Source organism: Salmo salar, chromosome ssa03, assembly GCF_905237065.1.
Source record: "Salmo salar chromosome ssa03, Ssal_v3.1, whole genome shotgun sequence".
NCBI lineage: Eukaryota > Metazoa > Chordata > Actinopteri > Salmoniformes > Salmonidae > Salmo > Salmo salar.
The window spans coordinates 86,770,714-86,794,473 of NC_059444.1; the positions used below are offsets into that span (position 1 = coordinate 86,770,714).

Genomic DNA, 23,760 nt, shown 5'->3' on the forward strand with positions numbered 1-23,760 from the left:
TCCACCTGACAGGTGTGGCATATCAAGAAGCTGATTATACAGCATGATCATTACACAGGTGCACCTTGTGCTGGGGACTATAAAAGGCAACACTAAAATGTGCAGTTTTGTCAAACACAATGCAACAGATGTCTTAAGTTTTGCGGGAGCGTGCAATTGGCATGCTGACTGAAGGAATGTAAACCAGAGTTGTTGCTAGAGAATGTAATGTTAATTTCTCTACCAAATTGTTATTGTACTGCTGCTCTTTAATTACTTGTTACTTTTTATTTCTTCTTTGTATTTTTTTTTTAATATATTTTTTTAAACTGCATTGTTGTATTTGGTGCATGTGACTAATAACATTTGATTTGATAAGCCCTCCTCCAACATGGTTTTAGAGAATTTGGCAATATGTCCAACCGGCCTCACAACCGCAGAACACGTGTAACCACACCAGCCCAGGACCTCCACATCCGGCTTCTTCACCTGCGGGATCGTTTGAAACCAGCCACCCGGTCAGCTGATGAAACTGAGGAGTATTTATGTCTGTACTAAGACCCTTTTGTGGGGAAAAACTCATTCCTATTGGCTGGGCCTGGCTCCCAAGTGGGTGAACCTATGCCGTCCCAGGCCTACCCATGACTGTGCCCCTGCCCAGTCATGTGAAATTCATAGATTAGGCCTAATGAATTTATTTCAGTTGAGTGATTTCCTTATATGAACTGTAACTCAGTAAAATCGTTGAAATTGTTGCATGTTGCATTTATATTTTTGTTCAGTGTACATCGAAGCTTGAAAGCGGTGACAGGCAGCCCAGATACAATAAATATATTTTTAAAAATATATTCACAAAAGGCAATTAGCCATTTATGGCCCACATTGGAAATACCATACTAGTACAAAACACACCTTGGATGGTCTTGAATACATATCAGTCTCGAGTTACTTTACATTCTGATGGTCTTGAATACATATCAGTCACAGTTACTTTACATTCCGATGGTCTTGAATACATATCAGTCTCAGTTACTTTACATTCCGATAGTCTTGAACATATATCAGTCTTAATTACATTCTACAAGAAATGGCTCAGTGTCCTTCACCACACACATCACTCCACTTTGAGTTCACTTTGACTGGTTGATAGCAGCCAAATATCCTTGATGTGATGGGAGTCCAAAGTTCAACATACAGCATCCAATGAATACTCTGGAATAATTGAATCTTCCATTAAAACATATTAAACCTGAAATGACATAAGGAAAACTGATGTAATATTTAACAGAAAACTCCACAAATGACCTGAATCTGTTTAGACTAACACATCAACCTGAATCTGTTTAGACTAACACATCAACCTGAATCTGTTTAGACTAACACATCAACCTGAATCTGTTTAGACTAACACATCAACCTGAATCTGTTTAGACTAACACATCAACCTGAATCTGTTTAGACTAACACATCAACCTGAATCTGTTTAGACTAACATATCAACCTGAATCTGTGTTTGCAGGACAAGACAGATCTGTCAGAAGACAACATCATGGTTTTGGTACAGACTAATCATAGCAGCAGCTCTTGGAGGTCATACAACAGGGCCATGTTCATTAGGTACCAAACAGAAGAAAGCACACAAACAGGGAGGGCCTACCTGGACTTCATTTTCTGTTGCTGAACATTTAAATTTTCTGTTGCTGAACATTTTCCGTTGCGTACGCTAATGAACACGGCACAGTCAGGGTCACTCACCTCACTGCCCTGTGGCTGAGGCCAGGCGGAAGGGGACAGTGGGTACTGCCTCTCCTCATGGATGGCCTGCAGTCTAGTAATTAAGAACTTCTTGTCCTTCCCCTCCTGGTGATGAGAAAGAACAGATGAGTAACCACCAACACACAGATCACAATAATCTTTGTAAGAATATTTAATGAAACAGAAGTTTTTTGTCTACACACACACACACACACACACACACATTTTCTATTTGCACCTGTAGCAGACTGATTAGTTTCCTTTGGCCGTCTAAAATTTGGGTGTGAATGTAAATGGCCATTCTGAAAAAAAAGAGAGGAAAAATGAACTGCCAGGTAGGTGAACGTAACATACTTAAAACATACACTGTACTGTTAGTGGCTTTGCATAATAGTGTCAGCCAAACGGCACATAACAAGAAATATCCAGAGCAGTCCAAAGAATGTCCTTGTTGGATGCTGACTCACAGAAAGACACCTCCCATCAGGAACAGGAAGAGGGGGTTCTCCACCAAGCAGCTGTGTACCCAGTTGAGCCAGGCCAGCTTGGGGTTGGTACTCTTCAGCTCCTGGGCCCACTGTTTGCCTGAGTGGAACATGAAGGGGAGGTTCCTGAAAGGACCACAGCCAGAGGAGGGCTTAATCCTATGGGGGGGAGAAGGGAAGAGTGGAAGCAACATTTGGACCACAACATCCTTTTCATACTGCAGTGTCAACCTGAAGCGTACTGTTCTGGCTCAAATATATTTTCTGTTCATGTTGTCCTTCCCAGCACAATTCCAGAGATGCGTACTTTTGAAGGGATGTTACATTTTAAAAGGTGACTTCCAGCCATTTTTGAAAATGTTCAGTTCAGAAATTATATCCCTAATAGAACTATGGTAACTTACTCACACTTCATCATAAAAAAATATGTTTGAGAAACATAGCAACATAGACTCAAAAGAGAAAAGGTGCATGTACTGTATGCATTCATACGTGCGCCTACATTGGTATAGGTTGATATATTTGTGTGTGTGTGTGTGTCAGACAGCGTTTGTGTGTGTGTGTGTGTTGGACAGACTCACGTCCATATGGTGTAGGTCACAGACACGGTGGCCCCGAGGAAGGAGGGGAAACACAGCAGAGAGATGAAGAGGGTGCTCATCTGACTGGCTCTCCACGGCTTCCTGGGTGCCTGGCAGCTCACCAGTATGCTGCTCTGAGGGAGAAAAGCAACAAGAGAGTTCACCAGTAGACTGCTCTGAGGAGGGTGAACAGCAACAAAAGAAGAAAGACTAATGATTCTAACAGCGCTGAGGTTTCCACTGAGTGCGATAGCTGGCAACAAAATGGCGGATCCTGTTCATTTTCAATTGAAGGAAGTGGCTCGGGCCAAAGTGAACAAGGTGAAAGAAGACATGCACACAGAGCATGAACGGGTGGGAATTAAGTTGGGGACCTTAAGTTTCTGGATGGGACCTTTACTTACCTAATCGTTTGTCAACACTTTTTGGGCCTCTGGTTATGACAAGTGCAGAGTTTAGACATGATAGTTTGACCTCTTTTGAGGAGTGTACCACTGTCACTGAAATAGTCACACTGGTTGAGCTCTGAGCTGGGGCCTACCTTTACTGTGTAATGGTTACATTGGTGGAGCTCTGAGCTGGGGCCTACCTTTACTGTGTAATGGTTACATTGGTGGAGCTCTGAGCTGGGGCCTACCTTTACTGTGTAATGGTTACATTGGTGGAGCTCTGAGCTGGGACCTACCTACCTTTTTCATATGGAACAACAACAACAGCTTGAGGATCTGCACAGCTGGGAGTAAAGGAGTGAAGAGCACGCCTAGCCTGTGGGAAAAATGACAGAGAAGGAGACATAAATACCACAGAAACCTCAATGACATTATCATCAAAAGAAAGAGAGACGACCCAGGTCTGACGGCACCCGCAGCATCTAACGTAGCATGACAAAAACAATTATGTCACAGAGATACGAGGTGAGACGACTCATGGCATGCGAACAGGCATTTTACCAGGTGAGGGTTTGCCCATAGATGAGCTCGAGTACGTTACGGGCGATATCAAACACTGGCTTCCTCCTTCTCCTCAGCACTCCTTGAGCAAACAGCCTATGGGGGGGAAACAGAGTGGAGTATCAGTACATTTTACAGGAATTCTAAAACAACATGTTCAGCAGGTCTGCCACGCACAACTTCTATAAAAAAGGTATACTTATTTACAATTTCCATTTCACAAATACACTTTGGCAGTTACAACTTGAACATACTATACAGAATGTCTGCAAATATGACAAGAACAGAAATACAATCACATACAAATATTACAAAACCTGTATTGGTTACTGTTTAGCTGTCTGACTAATGAAGGTAATGGACTCTTGAACCATCCTTCAAAAGACTGTAGAGCACAGTCAACATTAAAATAGTAGTGTCACTACATCTCACAGTGAATATGAAACAAACAAACAAACAAACAAACAAGCTCAAGCAGTTCTGGCACTCACAACTTCACTTCCGACTTCCTCAGAAATGACCCAGAGAGCATGTCAAGCACAGTGAAAATAGAATACCAGTTACATCGCACATGAATTATCAACACAAACATCTTCAAAACATGCTCAGCTGGTCAGTCACTCAAATATGTCCAGATAGAATCTCCAAAAAGCAAGTAGAGCGAATATGAAAATAGTAGAATACACAGTACCAGTCAAAAGTTTGGACACACTCATTCTAAACCTACTCATTCAAGGTTTTTTCTTTATTTTTACAAATTTTCTACATTGTAGAATAATAGTGAAGCCATAACTATGAAATAACACATATGGAATCATACAGTAATCAAAAAAGTGTTTTAGATTCTTCAAAGCAGTCACCCTTCGCCATGACAGCTTTGCACACTCTTGGTATTCTCTCAACCAGCTTCACCTGGAATGCTTTTCCAACAGTATTGAAGGTGTTCCCACATATGCTGAGCACTTGTTGGCTGCTTTTCCTTCACTCCACGGTCCAACTCATCCCAAACCATGTCAATTGGGTTGAGGTCGGGTGATTGTAGAGGCCAGGTCATCTGATGCAGCACTCCATCATTCTCCTCCTTGGCCAAATAGACACAGCCTAGAGGTGTGTTGGGTCATTGTCCCACTAAGCGTAAACTAGATGGGATAGCATATCGCTGCAGAATGCTGTGGTAGCAATGCTGTTTAAGTGTGCCTTGAATTCTAAATAAATCACTGACAGTGTCACCAGCAAAGCACCCCCACACCTCCTCCTTCATGCTTCACGGTGGGAACCACACATGCGGAGATCATCCGTTAACCTACTCTGCGTCTCACAAAAACACGGCGGTTGGAACCAAAAATCTCAACATTTGGACTCCTCAGACAAAAAGACAGATTTACACCAGTCTAACGTCCATTGCTCGTGTTTCTTGGCCCAAGTAAGTCTCTTCTTCTTATTGGTTTCCTTTCGTAGTGGATTCTTCGCAGAAATTTGACCATGAAGGCCTGATTCACACAGTCTCCTCTGAACAGTTGATGTTGAGATGTGTCTGTTACTTGAACTCTCTGAAGCATTTATTTGGACTGCAATTTCTGAGGCTGGTAACCTAACGAACTTATCCTCTGCAGCAGAGGTAACTCTGGGTCTTCCATTCCTGTGGCGGTCCTCATGAGAGCCAGTTTCATCATAGCACTTGATGGTTTTTGCATTCCAGGTGACTACATATAGAATGCCAAGAGTGTGCAAAGCTGTCATCAAGGCAAAGGGTGGCTACTTTGAAGAATCTCCAATATATTTAGATTTATCATTTCTTTGGTTACTACATGATTCCATATGTGTTATTGCATAGTTTTGATGGCTTCACTCTTATTGTACAATGTAGAAAATAGTAAAAATAAAGAAAAACGTTTCCAAAGTAGTAGGCGTCTCCAAATTTTTGACTGGTACTGTAGGTTAACACAAACAAATCTCCACAACATGGGGATACAGACAGGAGTATCAGTACATCTTACAGGAATTATTACCACAAAACACTTACTTCCAAATAAATTCTCCAAAGACTGTGTTGCCGTGAATATGAAATCCACGAGCAGGAAACGATACAGCTCCTGACCAACAAAGCTCTCCCAGCACTGTAGAGACAGACCAAGATACCAAAGCCAAAAGTTACATTACAACAACTGTGGTGGGAGCTCATTAACAGACTAATTGTCATCTGAAAGAGTCTATACTATCCCAAATATGGGAACTCATTTTGTGGGACAGCAAAATTGCTTCACTTGCAAGGCCTACATTAGGAGGTGTGTATGTGGGGGTGGTCCAAAATAAGGGAGGGTTTTCCAACAATTTTTTTTTTTTTAAGTGCTTTGGGGAGGGTTGTGTATATTTTTTTATTGGGCACAGGGGAGGGTAGTATGTTTTTTATATATACTTTGTATTGGGCACAGGGGAGGGTAGGGAGTTTTTTATGTACATTTTGTATTGGGCACAGGGGAGGGTAGGTAGTTTTTTATGTACACAGGGGAGGGTAGGGAGTTTTTTTATGTACATTTTGTATTGGGAACAGGGGAGGGTAGGGAGTTTTTTATGTACATTTTGTATTGGGAACAGGGGAGGGTAGGGAGTTTTTTATGTACATTTTGTATTGAGAACAGGGGAGGGTAGGGAATTTTTTATGTACATTTTGTATTGGGAACAGGGGAGGGTAGGGAGTTTTTTATGTACATTTTGTATTGGGAACAGGGGAGGGTAGGGAGTTTATGTACATTTTGTATTGGGAACAGGGGAGGGTAGGGAGTTTTTTATGTACACAGGGGAGGGTAGGGAGTATTTTTCACTGATTTACATTTTGGTCTTTTGCAGGTTTTATAATATCATTTCTTCCAACCTTGCCAAATGTCCTCATGCAAGCAGATGAGCCTCCCCTATATCAAGGAGTTTTGGTACTTCCCTTATGCACTATGCTTTTCTGAGCTCTATCCGCCATTCAGTGACAATAGTTGTAGTTGGATCGTATGTCCATATCTGCAATAGTCAATCATACCACACATAAAAGTGTAACAGTATAGCTTCCGTCCCACTTCTCGCCTCGAACCAGGGACCCTCTGCACACATCGACAACTGACAGCCACGAAGCATCGTTACCCATCGCGCCACAAAAGCCACGGCCCTTGCAGAGCACCACCGCTAACTAACTAGCCATTTCACATCGGTTACAAAAGCATTGAAAGCTGCATACATTTTAAATATGAATCCAGAAGAACAAAAAGGAACAGCTGATAGGCAGCAGAGAGGCCTGGTGCATCATTGCGCGTGAAAGAACAGTTAAGCCATGAAACACACAGGTCAAAAAGCTCACCTATTGATCTTGTTATTAAGGGACAATAGAATGATCCCACCTAGACTACAACACCTCAATTAATAATTGCATTATTGTTTTCAAGTGAGTACAACATTCTACTCTAGGCTGCAGTGAATATGTACAGTAACTTGAATAATGGTGCAAAAGCCCTGTGATTTGAATGTTTAATTCCATTTGGATCAGTTGTGGGTCTACTCTGGACCGTCTATAAGGTCTAGAAATGCACAGTAGTAGGCTAGTCTGGCTGTATTTTTACTTCTGATACTGAGATGTGTTATCTGTTGCAGATCATCATTCTCCCAAGTCGTCCTATTATAAAATGTGGCCACATACAGTATTCTCCTGGCATGCTCAGTTATTCAGGAAAGCTTCATGTGCGCTCTGCCTCTGCAATCCAAGCTACTATTCCTCACACACCTACAGTGCATTCGGAAAGTCTTCAGACCCCTTCCCCTTTTCCACATTTTGATACGTTACAGCTTTATTCTAAAATTGATTAAATTGTTTTTCCCCCTCATCAATCTACATAAAGAACCAACGCTTTAATGTAGCCTAAATATTTATAATTTTACTTTTAACATGCATTACCTTTTATATGTGGAATTAACACACCCAGTCAATGTTTTAATCTGATTAGGCTACTTCTAAACTCTCCTGTAGGTCTGCGCACGTTTGTCCAGAATATCATTCCAGCATCCTCAAAATGGCTTGACATTAACCAGGTTTCCATCCTACCTTTTTATGCAAGTAAAGTACATGTTGGATAAAAATGTCACGGCGTCATGGGAAAGCATGCTGTTTATTAGGATACAGATGAAATAAGTTATGAGGAACTTCACAGGGTGGTGAAAGTGCACAGTGATGAGCTTGATGCTCCTTTCAATAAATATCGAGGGTCTTATTCTGGTGATATGATGATTGGCTGATGTTTGACAAATATAAGAAATCTCATCATGTAGTAGGTTATGCCCCCACTGTATCTGTGAGCTGCTGGCTACAGTGCATGTGCCAGTACTAGAGTGGGTACATTCGCTACAGCTACGCATACTTTGTGACACAGCCATCAGTAGGCCTAGAGATGAAAATGCCATGGAAACCCCTTTCACTTTATTTTTTATTCGGTACATGGGAATTTAACTGCAAAAGTAACATTTGATGGAAACACAACTGAGCATATAGTTTTGATGCAGATTTTAGAATATTAACATGAAAATCTGTTGCCAATTGGATGGAAACCTGGCTAGACACCATAAAGACTCTGGCAAGTGCGCTAGTCCAGTGTAACTTTGATTATGCCTGCACATCATGGTTCACCAGCAGTCCCAAACATCTAAAGAACAAGCTACAGACCAGCCAAAACAAGCTTGTAACAATTGCACTTAAACTCCCCCCTCATACTCACATGGATGTCAAGCATTTTGTTGTCTCTAATGTGTCTGTATCTGTCACGAGTTTCTTCATCATCCGATGATATAGCGAAATCGTCGTCTGAAAGTGTGGACCAATACGCAGTAGAGTTGATGTTCATTTTCTTAATTTATTAAAGAATGTTGACCACGAAAAACAAAAAAACAATAAGCACGACAAATGACAGTTTTGCAGGCTCACAAAAACACGCAATGCAAAAACAATCTCCCACAAATACAAGACAAACACACCCAACTAATATAGGACTTCCAATCAAAGGCAACACCAAACAGCTGCCTTCAATTGGAAGTCCACCCCAATTAACTCAACATAGAAACACACTCACTAGACTACACATAGAAATACATAAACCATAACTCAAAACCCGGACATAATAAATCAAACGCCCTCCTAACTAACACACCACCCTGAACCACATAAAACAAATACCCTCTGCCACGTCCTGACCAAACTACAACAATTAACCCTTATACTGGCCAGGACGTGACAGTACCCCCCCTTAAAGGTGCTAACCCCGGAAGCACCTTAAAAAACTAAAAACAAAAAAAAAACACAACCCCAAACAACAAAACCAAATTTCCCCTCTACTAAAAGGGAGGGAAGGGAGGGTGGCTGCCGTCAACGACGGCACTGTGCTACACCCCCCCTCCCCAACCCACCTATATCAGGAGGTGGCTCCGGTTCTGGCCGCTCGGGGCAGTCGGGCCGCTCCGGCCGCTCGGGGCAGTCTGGCCGCTCCGGCAGCTCGGGGCAGTCTGGCCGCTCCGGCAGATCGGGGCAGTCTGGCCGCGCCGGCAGTTCGGGGCAGTCTGGGCAGCTCTGGTGACTGTTGACTGGCGGGCAGCTCTGGTGACTGTTGACTGGCGGGCAGCTCTGGTGACTGTTGACTGGCGGGCAGCTCTGGTGACTGTTGACTGGCGGGCAGCTCTGGTGACTGTTGACTGGCGGGCAGCTCTGGTGACTGTTGACTGGCGAGGCTGGGTTTACGCACTTGAAGCCTGGTGCGTGGTGCTGGTACTGGGCGTACCAGATTGGGAACACACACCTCCAGGCTAGTGCGGGGAGCGGGAACAGGACGAGTCGGACTGGGTTGACGCACTTCCGGGTCCGCACGAGAGACAGGAGCTGGAAACCCAGGGCTATGGAAGCGCACAGGCGGTCTTGATCTTACCTCCTGCACAACCCGTCCTGGATGGATGGAACTAGTAGCCCTGCACGAGCGGGATGCCTGTACAGGGCGGACTGGGTTGTGCAGGGGCCTGATGGTAGCCGTGCGTAGAGCGGGAGTTGGGTAGCCTGGTCCTCGGAGGCGTACCGGCAACCAGATGCGCTGCGCAGGCATCCTCCTACCAGGCTGGATGCCCGCTCTAGCACAGCACCTGCGAGGGGCTGGAATTACGCGCACCGGACTGTGCGTGCGTATGGGTGAGATCGTGCGCTCCTCAGCGAAACATGGCGCTCTCCACCTCATACGCTCCTCCATATAACGGGTAGCTGGCTTCCAGCTCTTCCTAGGCCTAGCCAAACTACCCGTGTGCCCCCCCCAAGACATGTGTCTTGGGGGTGCCTCTCATGCTTCTCCCTCTGCGCGTCCAAGGCCTCGTACCTCCGCCTCTCTGCCTTGGCTGCCTCAATTTCCCACTGCGGGAGGCGATAATCCCCAGCCTGGTGCCAAGTTCCAGCCCCGTCCAGAACTTCCTCCCAGGTCCATCTCTCCCGCCAGTCCAACTCGAAGTCCCTTTTCTTCTGCTGCTTGGTCTTTAGTTGGTGGGAGATTCTGTCACGGGTGTCGTTAGAAATGGAGGACCAAAACGCAGCAGGTATGTGTATACTCATCCTCTTTATTTACGGGAAAAGAAGGAAAAAACCAAACAAACACGTATACAAAAATAACAACCCGATGAATGACACAATAACAGTCTTGAAGGCAACACAGCAATCCAAGAACAATCTCCCACCAATACAAGACAAACACACCCAACTAATATAGGACTTCCAATCAAAGGCAACACCAAACAGCTGCCTTCAATTGGAAGTCCACCCCAATTAACTCAACATAGAAACACACTTACTAGACTACACATAGAAATACATAAACATAGACCATAACTCAAAACCCGGACATAATAAATCAAACGCCCTCCTAACTAACACACCACCCTGAACCACATAAAACAAATACCCTCTGCCACGTCCTGACCAAACTACAATAACAATTAACCCTTATACTGGCCAGGACGTGACAGTATCTATGTAATGTGTCTGTATCTATGTAATTGTATATGTATTTGTTAAAAATAGGGACCACAATGGAAAATAAGTCACCGACTTTATTGTGCAATACCGGTCACTTAAAAATCCATGTACTGTGTGTACACACACACATATACGTATACATATACATATACATATACACATACATATATATACATATATAATACATATATACTATACATATACATATACATATATATATACATATATACATATATACATATACACATATACATATACATATACATATACATATACATACATATATATGTATCACACACACTACCGTTCAAAAGTCGGGTCATTTAGAAATGTGTGTTTCTGTGTAGACATTGTTAATGTTGTAAATGACTATTGTAGCTGGAAACGGCAGATTTTTTATGGAATATCTACATAGGCGTACAGAGGCCCATTATCAGCAGCCATCACTCCTGTGTTCCAACGGCACGTTGCGTTAGCTAATCCAAGTTTATCATTTTAAAGGGCTAATTGATCATTAGAAAACCCTTTTGCAATTGTGCTAGCACAGCTGAAAACTGTTGATCTGATTAAAGAAGCAATAAAACAGGCCGCCTTTAGACTAGTTGAGTATCTGGAGCATCAGCATTTGTGAAGTCGATTACAGGCTCAAAATGGCCAGAAACAAAGAACTTTCTTCTGAAACTGTCACGTTCTGTGCCGGAAACCGTCGCCGGAAGCTCTGGACTGGGAACCGTCGCCGGAAGCTCTGGACTGGGAACCGTCGCCGGAAGCTCTGGACTGGGAACCGTCGCCGGAAGCTCTGGACTGGGAACCGTCGCCGGAAGCTCTGGACTGGGAACCGTCGCCGGAAGCTCTGGACTGGGAACCGTCGCCGGAAGCTCTGGACTGGGAACCGTCGCCGGAAGCTCTGGACTGGGAACCGTCGCCGGAAGCTCTGGACTGGGAACCGTCGCCAGAAGCTCTGGACTGGGAACTGTCGCCTGAAGCTCTGGAACGGGAAGGCGCACTGGAGGCCTGATGCCTGGGGCCGGCACAGGTGGCGCCAGACTGGTAACATGCACCTAAGGGCGAGTGCGGGGAGCAGGCACAGGACGTACCTGACTGGGAAGGCGCACTGGAGGCCTAGTGCGTGGAACTGGCACAGGTGGCGCCAAACTGGTGACACGCACTTCAGGGCAAGTGCGGGGAGCAGGCACAGGACGTACCTGACTGAGGACACGCACTTCAGGGAGAATGCAAGGAGGAGGCACAGGATATACTGGACCGTGGAGGCGCACTAGAGGTCTGGAGTGTAGAGCTGGCACAATGCGTCCTGGACAAATGACCACCTTCGCACGGCAAGTGCGGGGAGCTAACACAGGACGCACTGGGCTGTGAAGGCGCAGTGGGGTCCAGGATATCCTGGACCGAGGAGGCGCACTGGAGACCAGGCGCGCTGAGCTGGCACCACCCGTCCTGGACAGATGCCCACTTTCGCAAGGCAAGTGCGAGGAGCTGGCACAGAACGCATCGGGCTGTGGATGCGCACTGGAGACACCGTGTGTTTCACTCCTCGGCTCCACCGACCACTCCATGTGCCCCCCCAAAAAAACGTTTTCGGGCTGTCTCTCGGGCTTCTTTCGTGGTTGCGAACCCCGGAGTCGTCATTGATCCTCCTTCGCTGCCTCCGCCTGCTTCCATGGCGGGCTCTTGTCTCCTGCCATGATCTCCTCCCACGTCCGGGAAGTCCTCCACTCTCTTCTCTCCCGTGCCCAGGATCCCTGCTCCTCCTGGTCACGCTGCTTGGTCCTGGTTTGATGGGATATTCTGTCACGTTCGTGTGTATAGACGGACCAAGGCGCAGCGTGAGTAGCGTTCCACATCTTTTATTAGAAAGTGAAACTAAGCAAAATACAAAAAGAAAAAGAATAAATGAAACGTGACGACAATGCAACTACACATAAACAATATCCCATAACCCACAAGTGGGAAAAAATTCTACTTAAGTATGATCCACAGTTAGAGACAACGATAACCAGCTGCCTCTAATTGGGAATCATACAAATCGCCAACATAGAAAATATAACCTAGAACCCCACATAGAAATAAATAAACTAGATCAACCCCCCAGTCACGCCCTGACCTACTCCACCATAGAAAATAAGGACTCTCTATGGTCAGGACGTGACAGAAACTTGTCAGTCTGTTCTTGTTCTGAGAAAGGACGGCTATTCCATGTGAGATATTGCCAAGAAACTGGAGATCTCGTACAACGCTGTGTACTACTCCCTTCACAGAACAGTGCAAACTGGCACTAACCAGAATAGAAAGAGTGGGAGGCCACGGTGCACAACTGAGCAAGAGGACAAGTACATTAGAGTGTCTAGTTTGAGAAACAGACACCTCACAAGTCCTCAACTGGCAGTTTCATTAAATAGTACCCGCAAAACACCAGTCTCAATGTCAACCGTGAAGAGGCGACTCCGGGATGCTGGCCTTCTAGGCAGTGTTGCAAAGAAAAAGCCATATCTCAGACTGGCCAATAAAAAAAGATTAAGATGGGCAAAAGAACACAGACACTGGACAGAGGAACTCCGCCTAGAAGGCCAGCACCCAGGAGTCGTCTCTTCACCGTTGACGTTGAGACTAATGTTTTGCGGGTACTATTTAATGAAGCTGCCAGTTGAGGACTTGTGACAAATAAAAAAATAGATCAATCCAAACTGTGCAGCGGCCATTTGACAAACAGAGAGGCATCTGTTACAAAACACCAAAATGACAGTTTAATGACAGTCGGAGATTGTCAACACAAGCCTTCAATACTGGGTAGGCCTACAAGGTAGGGAGGGATGTATTTCCAGTTGGTCAAGATTGTCAGTCTATTTGTTGTGGTGCTGAAAATGCAAATCATGATATTGAAGTGCATGAAATTGGTATGCTTTGTTTATTGGTTGTGTGGTGCATTGTGACAGAAACCTGTTGGTGGAAAATGTGTCGCATATATTTGACATAGTTATACATATGGCATTAAAATGTTAAATCTGATTTCCCCCTAGCTGATCATTGTCTGCATCCGGCTCTGATTGTAGTGTAATGAAACAGGCAGGGAGAGTGAGCTCCTCCGTAGTGGTCGGCCAACCCTCAACCTGCATGGCATCAATCGTGCCACAAAAGCATGCCGAAGTGGCAAAATTGATATCCATGTTTATAAACACAGGGTTGCTACAGTTAGTTATTTGTGGTCGTAAACATTATTTTGAGTTAATTCTATGAGGGGGGAGGGTGTGCAATTTATTTTACAGTGAAAAGGGGAGGGTCATGTGGAAGTAGTTAAGCTGAGGAGGGAGGTACATTTTTTGTATGACACCATGAGTTGGACCAGCCCCCCTAATCAATTTAGAACTGTCCCCTACTACTACTAATTTGGGCAATAAATTCTTAGCTACTAATGTTTCCATGAAAGGGGACCTTCATTTGAAGGTGACATGTTGTTTTATGACAGACATCATGGTGACAAGAATCAGGTGTCTTTCCTGCAGACCATGTTGCTCTGGTTCAGCTGCAATTTTCCCCAGCCAATGGTAGCACAGTACTCCAAGAATGCTCACCTTCAGCAGTAAGTTCCTGTATAAAAACAGGATGTACAGTATCAAGTGTCTCAGAGTAAGAGTGCTTAGGGTCAGTTTATCCCAGCCATACTCAAATGGAGGACTGTGGTCCGGATCCGGACCCAGAACGGGTCAATACACACAGCGGGTCCTGACTTTTTTGGGGGGAACTTAGTCAGGCTTTCAACTTGCTGCTGTTGAGTTATAATAAAATGCACAAGGTGCAATTTCAAAATGTGTAAGTACATGGGCAGTTTTCTTATGTTCAGAAATTATTCAGACCCCTTGACCTTTTACAAATTTTGTTACAGCCTTATTCTAAAAATGTATTAAATAAATAAAACTCATCAATTAACACACAATACCCCATAATGACAAAGTGAAAACAAGTTTTTACATAAGAAATTTCTATTCGAAATTGAGCTCAGTTGCTTCCTGTTTACATTGATCATCCTTGAGATGTTTCTAAAACTTGATTGGAGTCCACCTGTGTTAAAGGCACACACCAGTCTATATAAGGTCCCACAGTTGACAGTGCATGTCAGAGCAAAAACCAAGCCATGAGGTCAAAGGAATTGTCCGTAGAGCTCCGAGACAGGATTGTGTCGAGGAACAGATCTGGGGAAGGGTACCAAAAAATGTCTGCAGCATTGAAGGTCCCCATTAACACAGTGGCCTCCATCATTCTTAAATGGAAGAAGTTTGGAGTTCTTCTGTGGAGATGGGAAAACCTTCCAGAAGGACAACCATCGCTCCAGCACTCCACCAATCAGGCCTTTATGGTAGAGAGGCCAGACGGAAGCCATTCCTCAGTAAAAAGGCACATGACAGTTCGCTGGGAGTCTGCCAAAAGGCTCTCAGACCATGAGAAACAACATTCTCTGGTCTGAAGAAACCAAGAGTGAACTCTTTGGCCTGAATGCCAAGTTTCACGTCTGGAGGAAACCAGGCACCATCCCTACGGTGAAGTATGGTGGTGGCAGCATCATGCTGTGGGAAAGTTTTTCAGCGGCAGGGACTAGTCAGGATCAAATACAGGTGGAAAGATGAACGGTGGAAAGTACAGAGAGATCCTTGATGAAGACTGCTCAGGACCTCAGACTGGGGTGAAGGTTTACTTTCCAACAGGACAACAAGCACACAGCAAAGACAACGCAGGAGTGGATTCGGGACATCTCCATGTCCTTGAGTGGCCCAGCCAGAGCCCGGACTTGAACCTGATCGAACATCTCTGGAGAGACCTGACAGAGCAACGCTCCCCATCCAACCTGACAGAGCTTGAGAGGATCTGCAGAGAAGAAAGGGAGAAACTCCCCAAATACAGGTGCGCCAAGCTTCTGGCGTCATACCCAAGAAGAATCAAAACTGTAATCGATGCCAAAGGCGCTTCAACAAAGTACTCAGTAAAGGTTCTGAATACTTATGTAAATCTGATATTTCAGTTTACATTTTGTATACATTCCAAACAAATTCTAGAAACCTGTTTTTCTTTGTCATTATGGGGTATTGTGTGTAGATTGAAGAAGGGGAAAAACAACTGAATCAATTTTAGAATAAGGCTGTAACGTAACAAATGTGAAAAAAGTCAAGGGGTCTGAATACTTTCCGAATGCACTGTAGGTAAGTTGGCTAACCAGCTACATGTCAGTTAGGTAAATTAGGCTAATCAGTTACCTATCTAAATCTTGCAGTTATCGTGGCTGGATTACGTGCCCAGGGCCCCCCATTGATTTTGCTGAGTCACTCAGGTATCATATGAACACGCATTAGACATGTAGAATTGCAGGAAATTAGCTTTAAAACTGCAACATTTTCTCTCTGCCAACAAGAGAGGTTTGAACAGTTTGGGGTCGCACTGTGAGGGGGGGGGGGGTTTGTTACTACGGCAATAGATGACAATATCCATGCACTGGTTTAGCCTTTCAGATCACAAATAATAACATTACATTTCCTGGGAGGAGATGATCCTAGATCAGCACTTCTACTTTGAGAAGCTTGATACACGGATCCAGATATTGTTAGAGAGGAAGGAACATTTGTTGAGTTTGTTAGGGCACGCTTTTTAAAAACGTACAGCAACGTACAGCAAATATGAGCATTTCTTATTGGACAAGACCAGGTAGTCCCTCTGTTTCAGTTCATTTCCTTCTGTTTGATGCCTAATGAACATGACCCTGCTGTACTACTTTGGCCGTTGGATGGAGAGCTTTATTACCCCCCCCATTGGGCCTCTGTTAACCACTTTGATAGGAGCACCTAAAAAGGATTACTCTGAAGTTATGGTATCTGTGGTATAGTATACTTTTATGAAGGGCCATTGACAACACCCTCCCATTTCTACTTCGAGGTTTACACATGGAGGGAGTTTCTAGCTCACTAACTGTTGTCCAAACCAGTTGTTAGACCTCTTTGCCTAAGCTGTTGATGGTTTCTTTGTTGCTATCCCTGGTTTTGCTTAGCCCTGTTTATTTTCCAATACCCAACATATTCAACATGTATTTGATCAATTTCACCTACTGCAGTTGAAAAAAAACTACCCCAGTTTTCCAATAGATTTTTACGTCTTCCACTTCTGTATTTCATCACTAGGTGGAGACATTGACCATAGTAACCCACACCTTGAGTACCACCCTGTATGGTCCACCACTGTCTCATTAGCACCATCAGCTGAAGCGGGTTCTCCCCAATTGTCTTCCCTGTGCCCTATATGAAACTTGTCCATTCCCTTTGTGATTATTTTGACAGCTGAAATGTCAATCTTTTAAAGTTGCCTAATAAAACTAAGAATTGTGAATGGTGAGCCAGCGTTGCGCCTTTTCCTGTCCAATGATGTTTACACATTTTTAGGTTTCACCTCGACTCACGTTGGTTGAGGACCCTCTACTTCTTTCCAAACGGTATCTCTTTTTTTAATATAGTGAAAAGTAAACAAGACTCAATGGTTGTGTCTGTGTGAAACATCTTGTGATTGTGTTATGGGCTCATGTACAGACCAGTTAACTTGACATCTGAAATAACCCCCCACTTATCTCAAGACGAAACTTCACAAGACATTCAGAATACCGCCCATTGGGTTCCACTGTGCACCATGTACCGATACAGGCACTTGTTGGATTGGCTTTCTGTCCACGTAAGAGCCAACAAAATGTTCCCTGTGCTACTTGATTACCGTAATTTCCGGACTATTAAGCGCACCTTAATATAAGCCGCACCCACTGAATTAAATTATTAATTTTTTTGAACATAAATAAGCCGCAGCTGCCTACCGGTACATTGAAACAAATGAACTTTACACAGGCTTTAACGAAACACGGCTTGTAACAAAAAATGTGCAGTAAGCTTTAGTTGTCTTTTTGCACTGAGTCAATTCCTCACGCTGCTGTTTCCAACGTCTTATCATCGACTCATTAAGACCAAGCTCCCGTGCAGCAGCTCTATTTCCTTTTCCAACAGCCAGATCAATCGCCTTCAACTTGAAAGCTGCATCATATGTATTTCTCCGTGTCTTTGCCATGATGAGGGTGACAAAATGACTACCGTAATCAGAATGATGGGAAGTTTGAGAGCGCTCGATTTAATCTAAACAGTAAACAAAAAAGTTGTTTGACCTTAACCCGTTCGGCAATTTCATTGGTCTAATGAAAGCTTCATGCCGCCAAAAAACTGAGCACGTCACAGAATGTGTTTTTTTGGAGAAAAAAAAATTGAAAGCGGGAAAAATCCATATATTAAGCCGCAAGGTTCAAAGCTGGGAAAAAAGTTGCGGCTTATAGTCCGGAATTTACGGTATATGGGAATGTCACTGGGGAAAGATGCATACATTTCAACCTCCTTAGAACATTTGTTGCTTGTCAGTCATGCTTTGAATTAAAAAGGGACATTACACTCGTCAGATGTTTTTCTGTAGACTGAAGATTTGTCCACATTCCACACTACTGGTTATGTAGAGCTAGCAGTATGCTTCAACCCCAAAATTGTTTTAAAATGTAACCTTTATTTACTAGGTAAGTCAGTTAAGAACAAATTATTCTTTTCAATGACGGCCTACACCGGCCAAACCCGGGGCAATTGTGCACCACCCTAATGGAACTCCCAATCACACCCGGTTGTGATACAGCCTGGAATCGAACCAGGGTGTCTGTAGTGACGCCTCAAGCACTGAGATGCAGTGCCTTAGACCGCTGCGCCACTCGGGAGCCCATTAATGTCACAATCCAAAATGAATGGTAAATATAGACTAAGCAACATGTAATTTACATATTTCCATTCATATTGGATTGTGACATTAGCTCTGGTAAGATAATTCCCCAACTTAACTTGTTGGACAACCAGGGTTGTACATTTGTCATTTTCACCAAAATTAGCTGTTTTTTCAGAAAGCCCAGTTGGAAGATTCCCAGAATAAGCAGGAAATCCAGAATCCTTCAACCATGATTTTTGGGAAAAATATTGTAACTTGGGGAAAGTTACCAGAATGCTAATGTACTAATATGTGTCAAACACTGAACATCTCTGAAAACAGTTCTAGTCGTATTTACCTGAAGATGGAAACATAGAGACATACAGTGGGCGAGTTGAAGTTCTCCATCCAAGACATGAGGTTGAAGAGACCAGGGAGGAGCAGGTTCCCACAGGACACAACCCCAGGCAGAGCCAGCAGACGAGCCTCATGCACCAAACTGACCTCCCCCTCTGCATCCTCAAGTCTCCTCTGGTCATATTGAAGGAAAAACATTAAACAAAGGACTGTCTTGTCAAGAAGAGAGTGTAACAAAATAGCAGGAGTGTTGCATAGGCCTACAGTAGAGACCAGGTGTGTTACAGGCGTTATCCTTTGGGCACAATGTTCAGAACATTGTTGCTATGAATATTAGTTGGGTGGGCAGTGGTGGCAGATCAGTCTTCTCAACTCCTATGGTCATTGTCAAACGTACAACCATAGGAGTTGGCTATACAGAACAAAGATCTGTGACCTGGCTATAGAAACACTGCAGTGCAGACAGACATTAAGGTAAGGCTCTACATCGCTGACTATAGTCTGGTCCTCCCAGATCTGTTTGTGTTATTTGGCATGACAAAGTCCATAGGAGTGGGCTATACACCACAGATCTGGGACCAGGCTTCTGACCTACTCCAACATTGAGAATGTTGCATTCCCTTCGAGTAGGCCCCGAGACATCTCCCTGTCTTGTTTTGCAGGCAACTACATGTCTTAAGCTGCTTTCTGATTTCACAATGTGATTTCCTCTGTTGACTCACCAAAGCATAATTCTGCAACAAACAAAAAACGTTCCTGTCTGATTCTCAGAGACAAACTCTGAAAAAACCCTATCCCCCAAAAACTGTGGCAATACTTGAAAGTAAATTGGCGATAGCCCTCTTCCAATATCCACCCACTAACTTACTACTTAGAAGGAAGTTATGTATTGCCAATATCCACCCACTAATGTTCTACTTAAAAGGAAGTTATGTACAGTGTTGGGCAGTGTATTCTATGTGGTATGCTAGTATGAAAATTGGAAGGTAGCTAATGGGCTGGTGTGACAACATCAGCAGTGGGTCAGTGACAGAGTAAGCTCTCCCTTTCCTTGGTAAAGGCTCATCTACCTTTGAGAGAGCAGCCACAAAAAACTCTGGCAGTAATACCCCTATTGTGCAAACCTGAACTGTACTGTGCTGGTACGTATAGCCCATTTTCTTTCCACATTGTCTTCTCCAGCACAGTGCCAGCAGCTATAGAGGATGCCTAACCAGGCCAGTGCAGTACAGCTCATGCTTGGCTCAGCAGTGTGAAAAGGGTGCAACAGCTTAGCTGCGGCTGGATTTGCATAGCGTTCTATGGTGTGATACGAGTCCCCCCCTCCTCCCTACCACACACACACACTAACCAGGTGCATGTCCTTGGCAAAGCAGTGGATGCCGAGTGCACAGAAGAAGGTGCTCCCCAGAGAAATGCTCCATGCTAGCAGGTGCACTGCCATCCCAGAAAGCCTGCCCTTCTCCTCCTCTCCGCCTTTCACCTCCGACAACAGCTCCTGGAAAGAACGAAGAGACCGTCTATTTATTTATTTATTTAACAAGGACAGTACACAATAACCAACAATCCGACAATACAGCTCATTTTTATCAGTAGCCAAAGTGTTTGTGAAAAATAACTTTCCCAGTCAGTATTTTAATCTGTGTCATAATGTAGTTCCTTGTTCCTAACTTAGTCTTATTTGCACATCTTAAAATGGATGCATATTCTTGTTTGTTGACACTGGGCAAGAATGTAGCTTTCTATAGGCACGCTACACCACAAACACCTAGACCTAGATCCGGTGTGTATTTCAATACCAGCTAGAACAGCTGTCCTTTAGATACTGTAAATATGCAGATCTATCAGAGGCAAATTGACTGACTGGGAGTGGCCTTCAGTCCCTGACTGACTGGGAGTGGCCTTCAGTCCCTGACTGACTGGGAGTGGCCTTCAGTCTCTGACTGACTGGGAGTGGCCTTCAGTCTCTGACTGTGTGCATAGAATATGAGCTTGATCAGGCCTCTATCCGATCTGTTCTATTTTGTTTGTTACAGTCTACGCAGGATTTTGCTCCTGCCCATTACTAACATCCCTGATCCAAATGATCAGCAAATGATCATGGTTCATCACACCTAAAACAAATGGTCAGTGAATCATGGACCACATTTGGCTGAATAAGGTCTATTAGTGATGGGCTTGTGCAAAAACGTGCACACCTGTTGATGTTAGCTCTTCAGCACTGGAGTTGGAAACCCCTGGCTCGTGTTCATTAGGCACAAAATGGAATAAACAGACTGAAACAGGGAGGGACTACTTGGATTTGTCTAATAAGAAATGCTTATTTGAGTTTTTTGGCTAGAATTTCGTTTCTTTTTTTACACTGTGAGCCCTAATGAACATGATCCTGTACCGTACCTTGAGCTGGGTGGTGATATTCTCAGACTGCAGCCTGACAGACATCTTCTTACTGACTTTGAAATCCCAGGAGCAGAAGACCTTTATGGCCAAGTTTCCCTGAGACTTCAACACACGGAAACTCCTCCCAAAGGACTTGGACATGCTAAGACAAATACAATGAAAACATTTGATTATTCCCATGAAAGACCAACAAAAGAGGAAAACGTCACAAATCTGTCCTGCCAACTCTTATGGGCATTTTCATACCAACACGGACCATAGCAGTTGGCTATAGAGCACAAACAGATCTGGGACCAGGCTAACAGAGATTCCAAATGAATAGATCAGGGTCGTATTCACATTATGATCAATGGCTGTATTTAAACAGGCAGCCCAATTCTGATATTTTGCGGGTAATTGGTCTTTTGAACAAATAGATCAGATCTTTCACCAATAATTGGACAAAATATCAGAATTGGACTGCCTGTGTGAACGCAGCCTAAAAACGATAAACTGATCCTATATCAGCACTTCAAAAGATTTGAGGCCTGTTGTTCAACCTGTAAACGAGGACGATGCCGGTGATAAAGAATGTTATGGTGAAGAAGTAGGCTAAGGGAATGTTGTAGGCCATCATGTGTGGGTCACTGGTGGTGCCGCAGCCAGTCCCGGCGGTGGCTTCAGCAGGTCTACAACTGGTGTTGATGGTGGAGTTGGTGTAGTAGCCATAAAACATTAGAGAGTTAGAGAGATAACCCTGAGAGGGAAGAGAGGTGGTGTGGTTTCAGAAACAGACTGACAACACTGATGTAGTGTTTTGATATAGAAGTGCTTTTGCAGGTGCTTTACATTTGTATGGGTGGGCATTGCGTTGTGACATAGCTAGGTATGACAGCAGCTGTTGTTTTATTGGCGTATGCTGGATTTACACTCCACTAGGTGTACTCTGTAGAGGCTCAACAACCACTTCACCGCACACAGCAGAGATTTTGGTGCATGCCAGAAATTGTAACAATGCAATCGGTCACATTTTGTTAGGACGATAAGTGGAGTTTAAACAAAGTCAAAACCTTGTGGATGAACATAATCTACCAACCAACCAATCATGACCCTCATCTTACCGTGCCGGTGAACAGCTCCAGGCCTGTGACTCTGTGGGAGCTGGGGGTGTGAAGGGGCGGGTGGATGGTCTGGGGGAGGACCAGGAACAGTCCGTTGATGAAGAAGAGGAAGACGTTGAAGAGCAGAAGAGTCCTGATGAAGAGAAAGTAGGAGAGCACACCAGTGCCAAAGCGGCCGCCCAGCCTCTTCAAAGCCACCTGCCACAACTGCAGGGAACTGAGGATGAAGAGACATCCGAACAAGATGTGATACAAAGTCTGTGGACACATGACGCAGAGTTACTTTCATGCCCAACATCTCTGTGCAGAGATTAACGTCAGGCTTGGAGCACTTTCCTCAGATTTTACATCTGAATGATAGCCATGAAATTGCCAACATCATGTTTTATGCTAGTGATAGCTTGGTTATACTCACTCGCTTAAGGAGGCTACAGCAGGGAACCTGGCTGCTCAAGATGGACTGTCCAACTTTGTCACTGAATGCAAGTTTCCTAAGGAGAGATGTTGACTGTAAAAGGGGTGTTTAAAGATTCAGCAATGACGAGAGAGAAGGGTTTAAGTAGCTTTCGTGTAATTTGTTTATTGTCAAATTTTACATTGGCATCATGTAAAGCAAAGGGTGTCCTGGAACAATTAAGATAATCAATTACAAACAAGGAAGAGAATATGGCACACACCTCAGCTTAGTCTTCTCAGCCAGACTGAGGGGCATGGCACGCAGCACACGCACACCGTGTCATAAAATAAGTTGTACTCATCCTTAAAAATGTCGTACTGGAGAGAAGAGGACCAAAACGCAGCAGGTATGTGCAGGCTCATCTTGACTTTTATTAACTATCAAAATGAATGCCAAAATAACAAACCATGAGAATGAACGAACGACCACCCAACAAACAGTCTGGCAAAGCATAGGCTCAACACAGAACAATTCCCCACAACCCCAAAGACAAACACACACCTATATAGGACTTCCAATCAAAGGCAACTATACACACCTGCCTTCAATTGGAAGTCCCAATCATCAACCCAATATTTTACAAACAAACCTGCCACGTCCTGACCAAAACTAAAACACTAGCTCCATCTGCTGGTCAGGACGTGACAGTACCCCCCCTCAAGGTGCAGACCCCGGAATGCACCTAAAAAAGAAAAACAACAAAATCCCCAATACCCCAACAAAAACCCCTAAACCATAAGGGAGGGAAGGGAGGGTGGCTGCCGTCAACGACGGCACTGTGCTACACCCTCCCTCCCCAACCCACCTATCCTGGAGGTGGCTCAGGTGCAGGCCGTTCCAGGCTGTCGGGGCAGTCTGGCAACTCGGGGCAGTCTGGCCGCTCGGGACAGTCGGGGCAT

The 23,760-nt window shown here is 44.3% G+C and overlaps 1 pseudogene; it reads right to left on the reverse strand.

The window, feature by feature from the left end:
• Nucleotides 1-1,632: 1,632 nt before the first annotated feature.
• LOC106606424 (transmembrane channel-like protein 6) lies at nucleotides 1,633-23,116 on the reverse strand (annotated as a pseudogene).
• Between the last annotated feature and the right edge of the window lie 644 nt (nucleotides 23,117-23,760).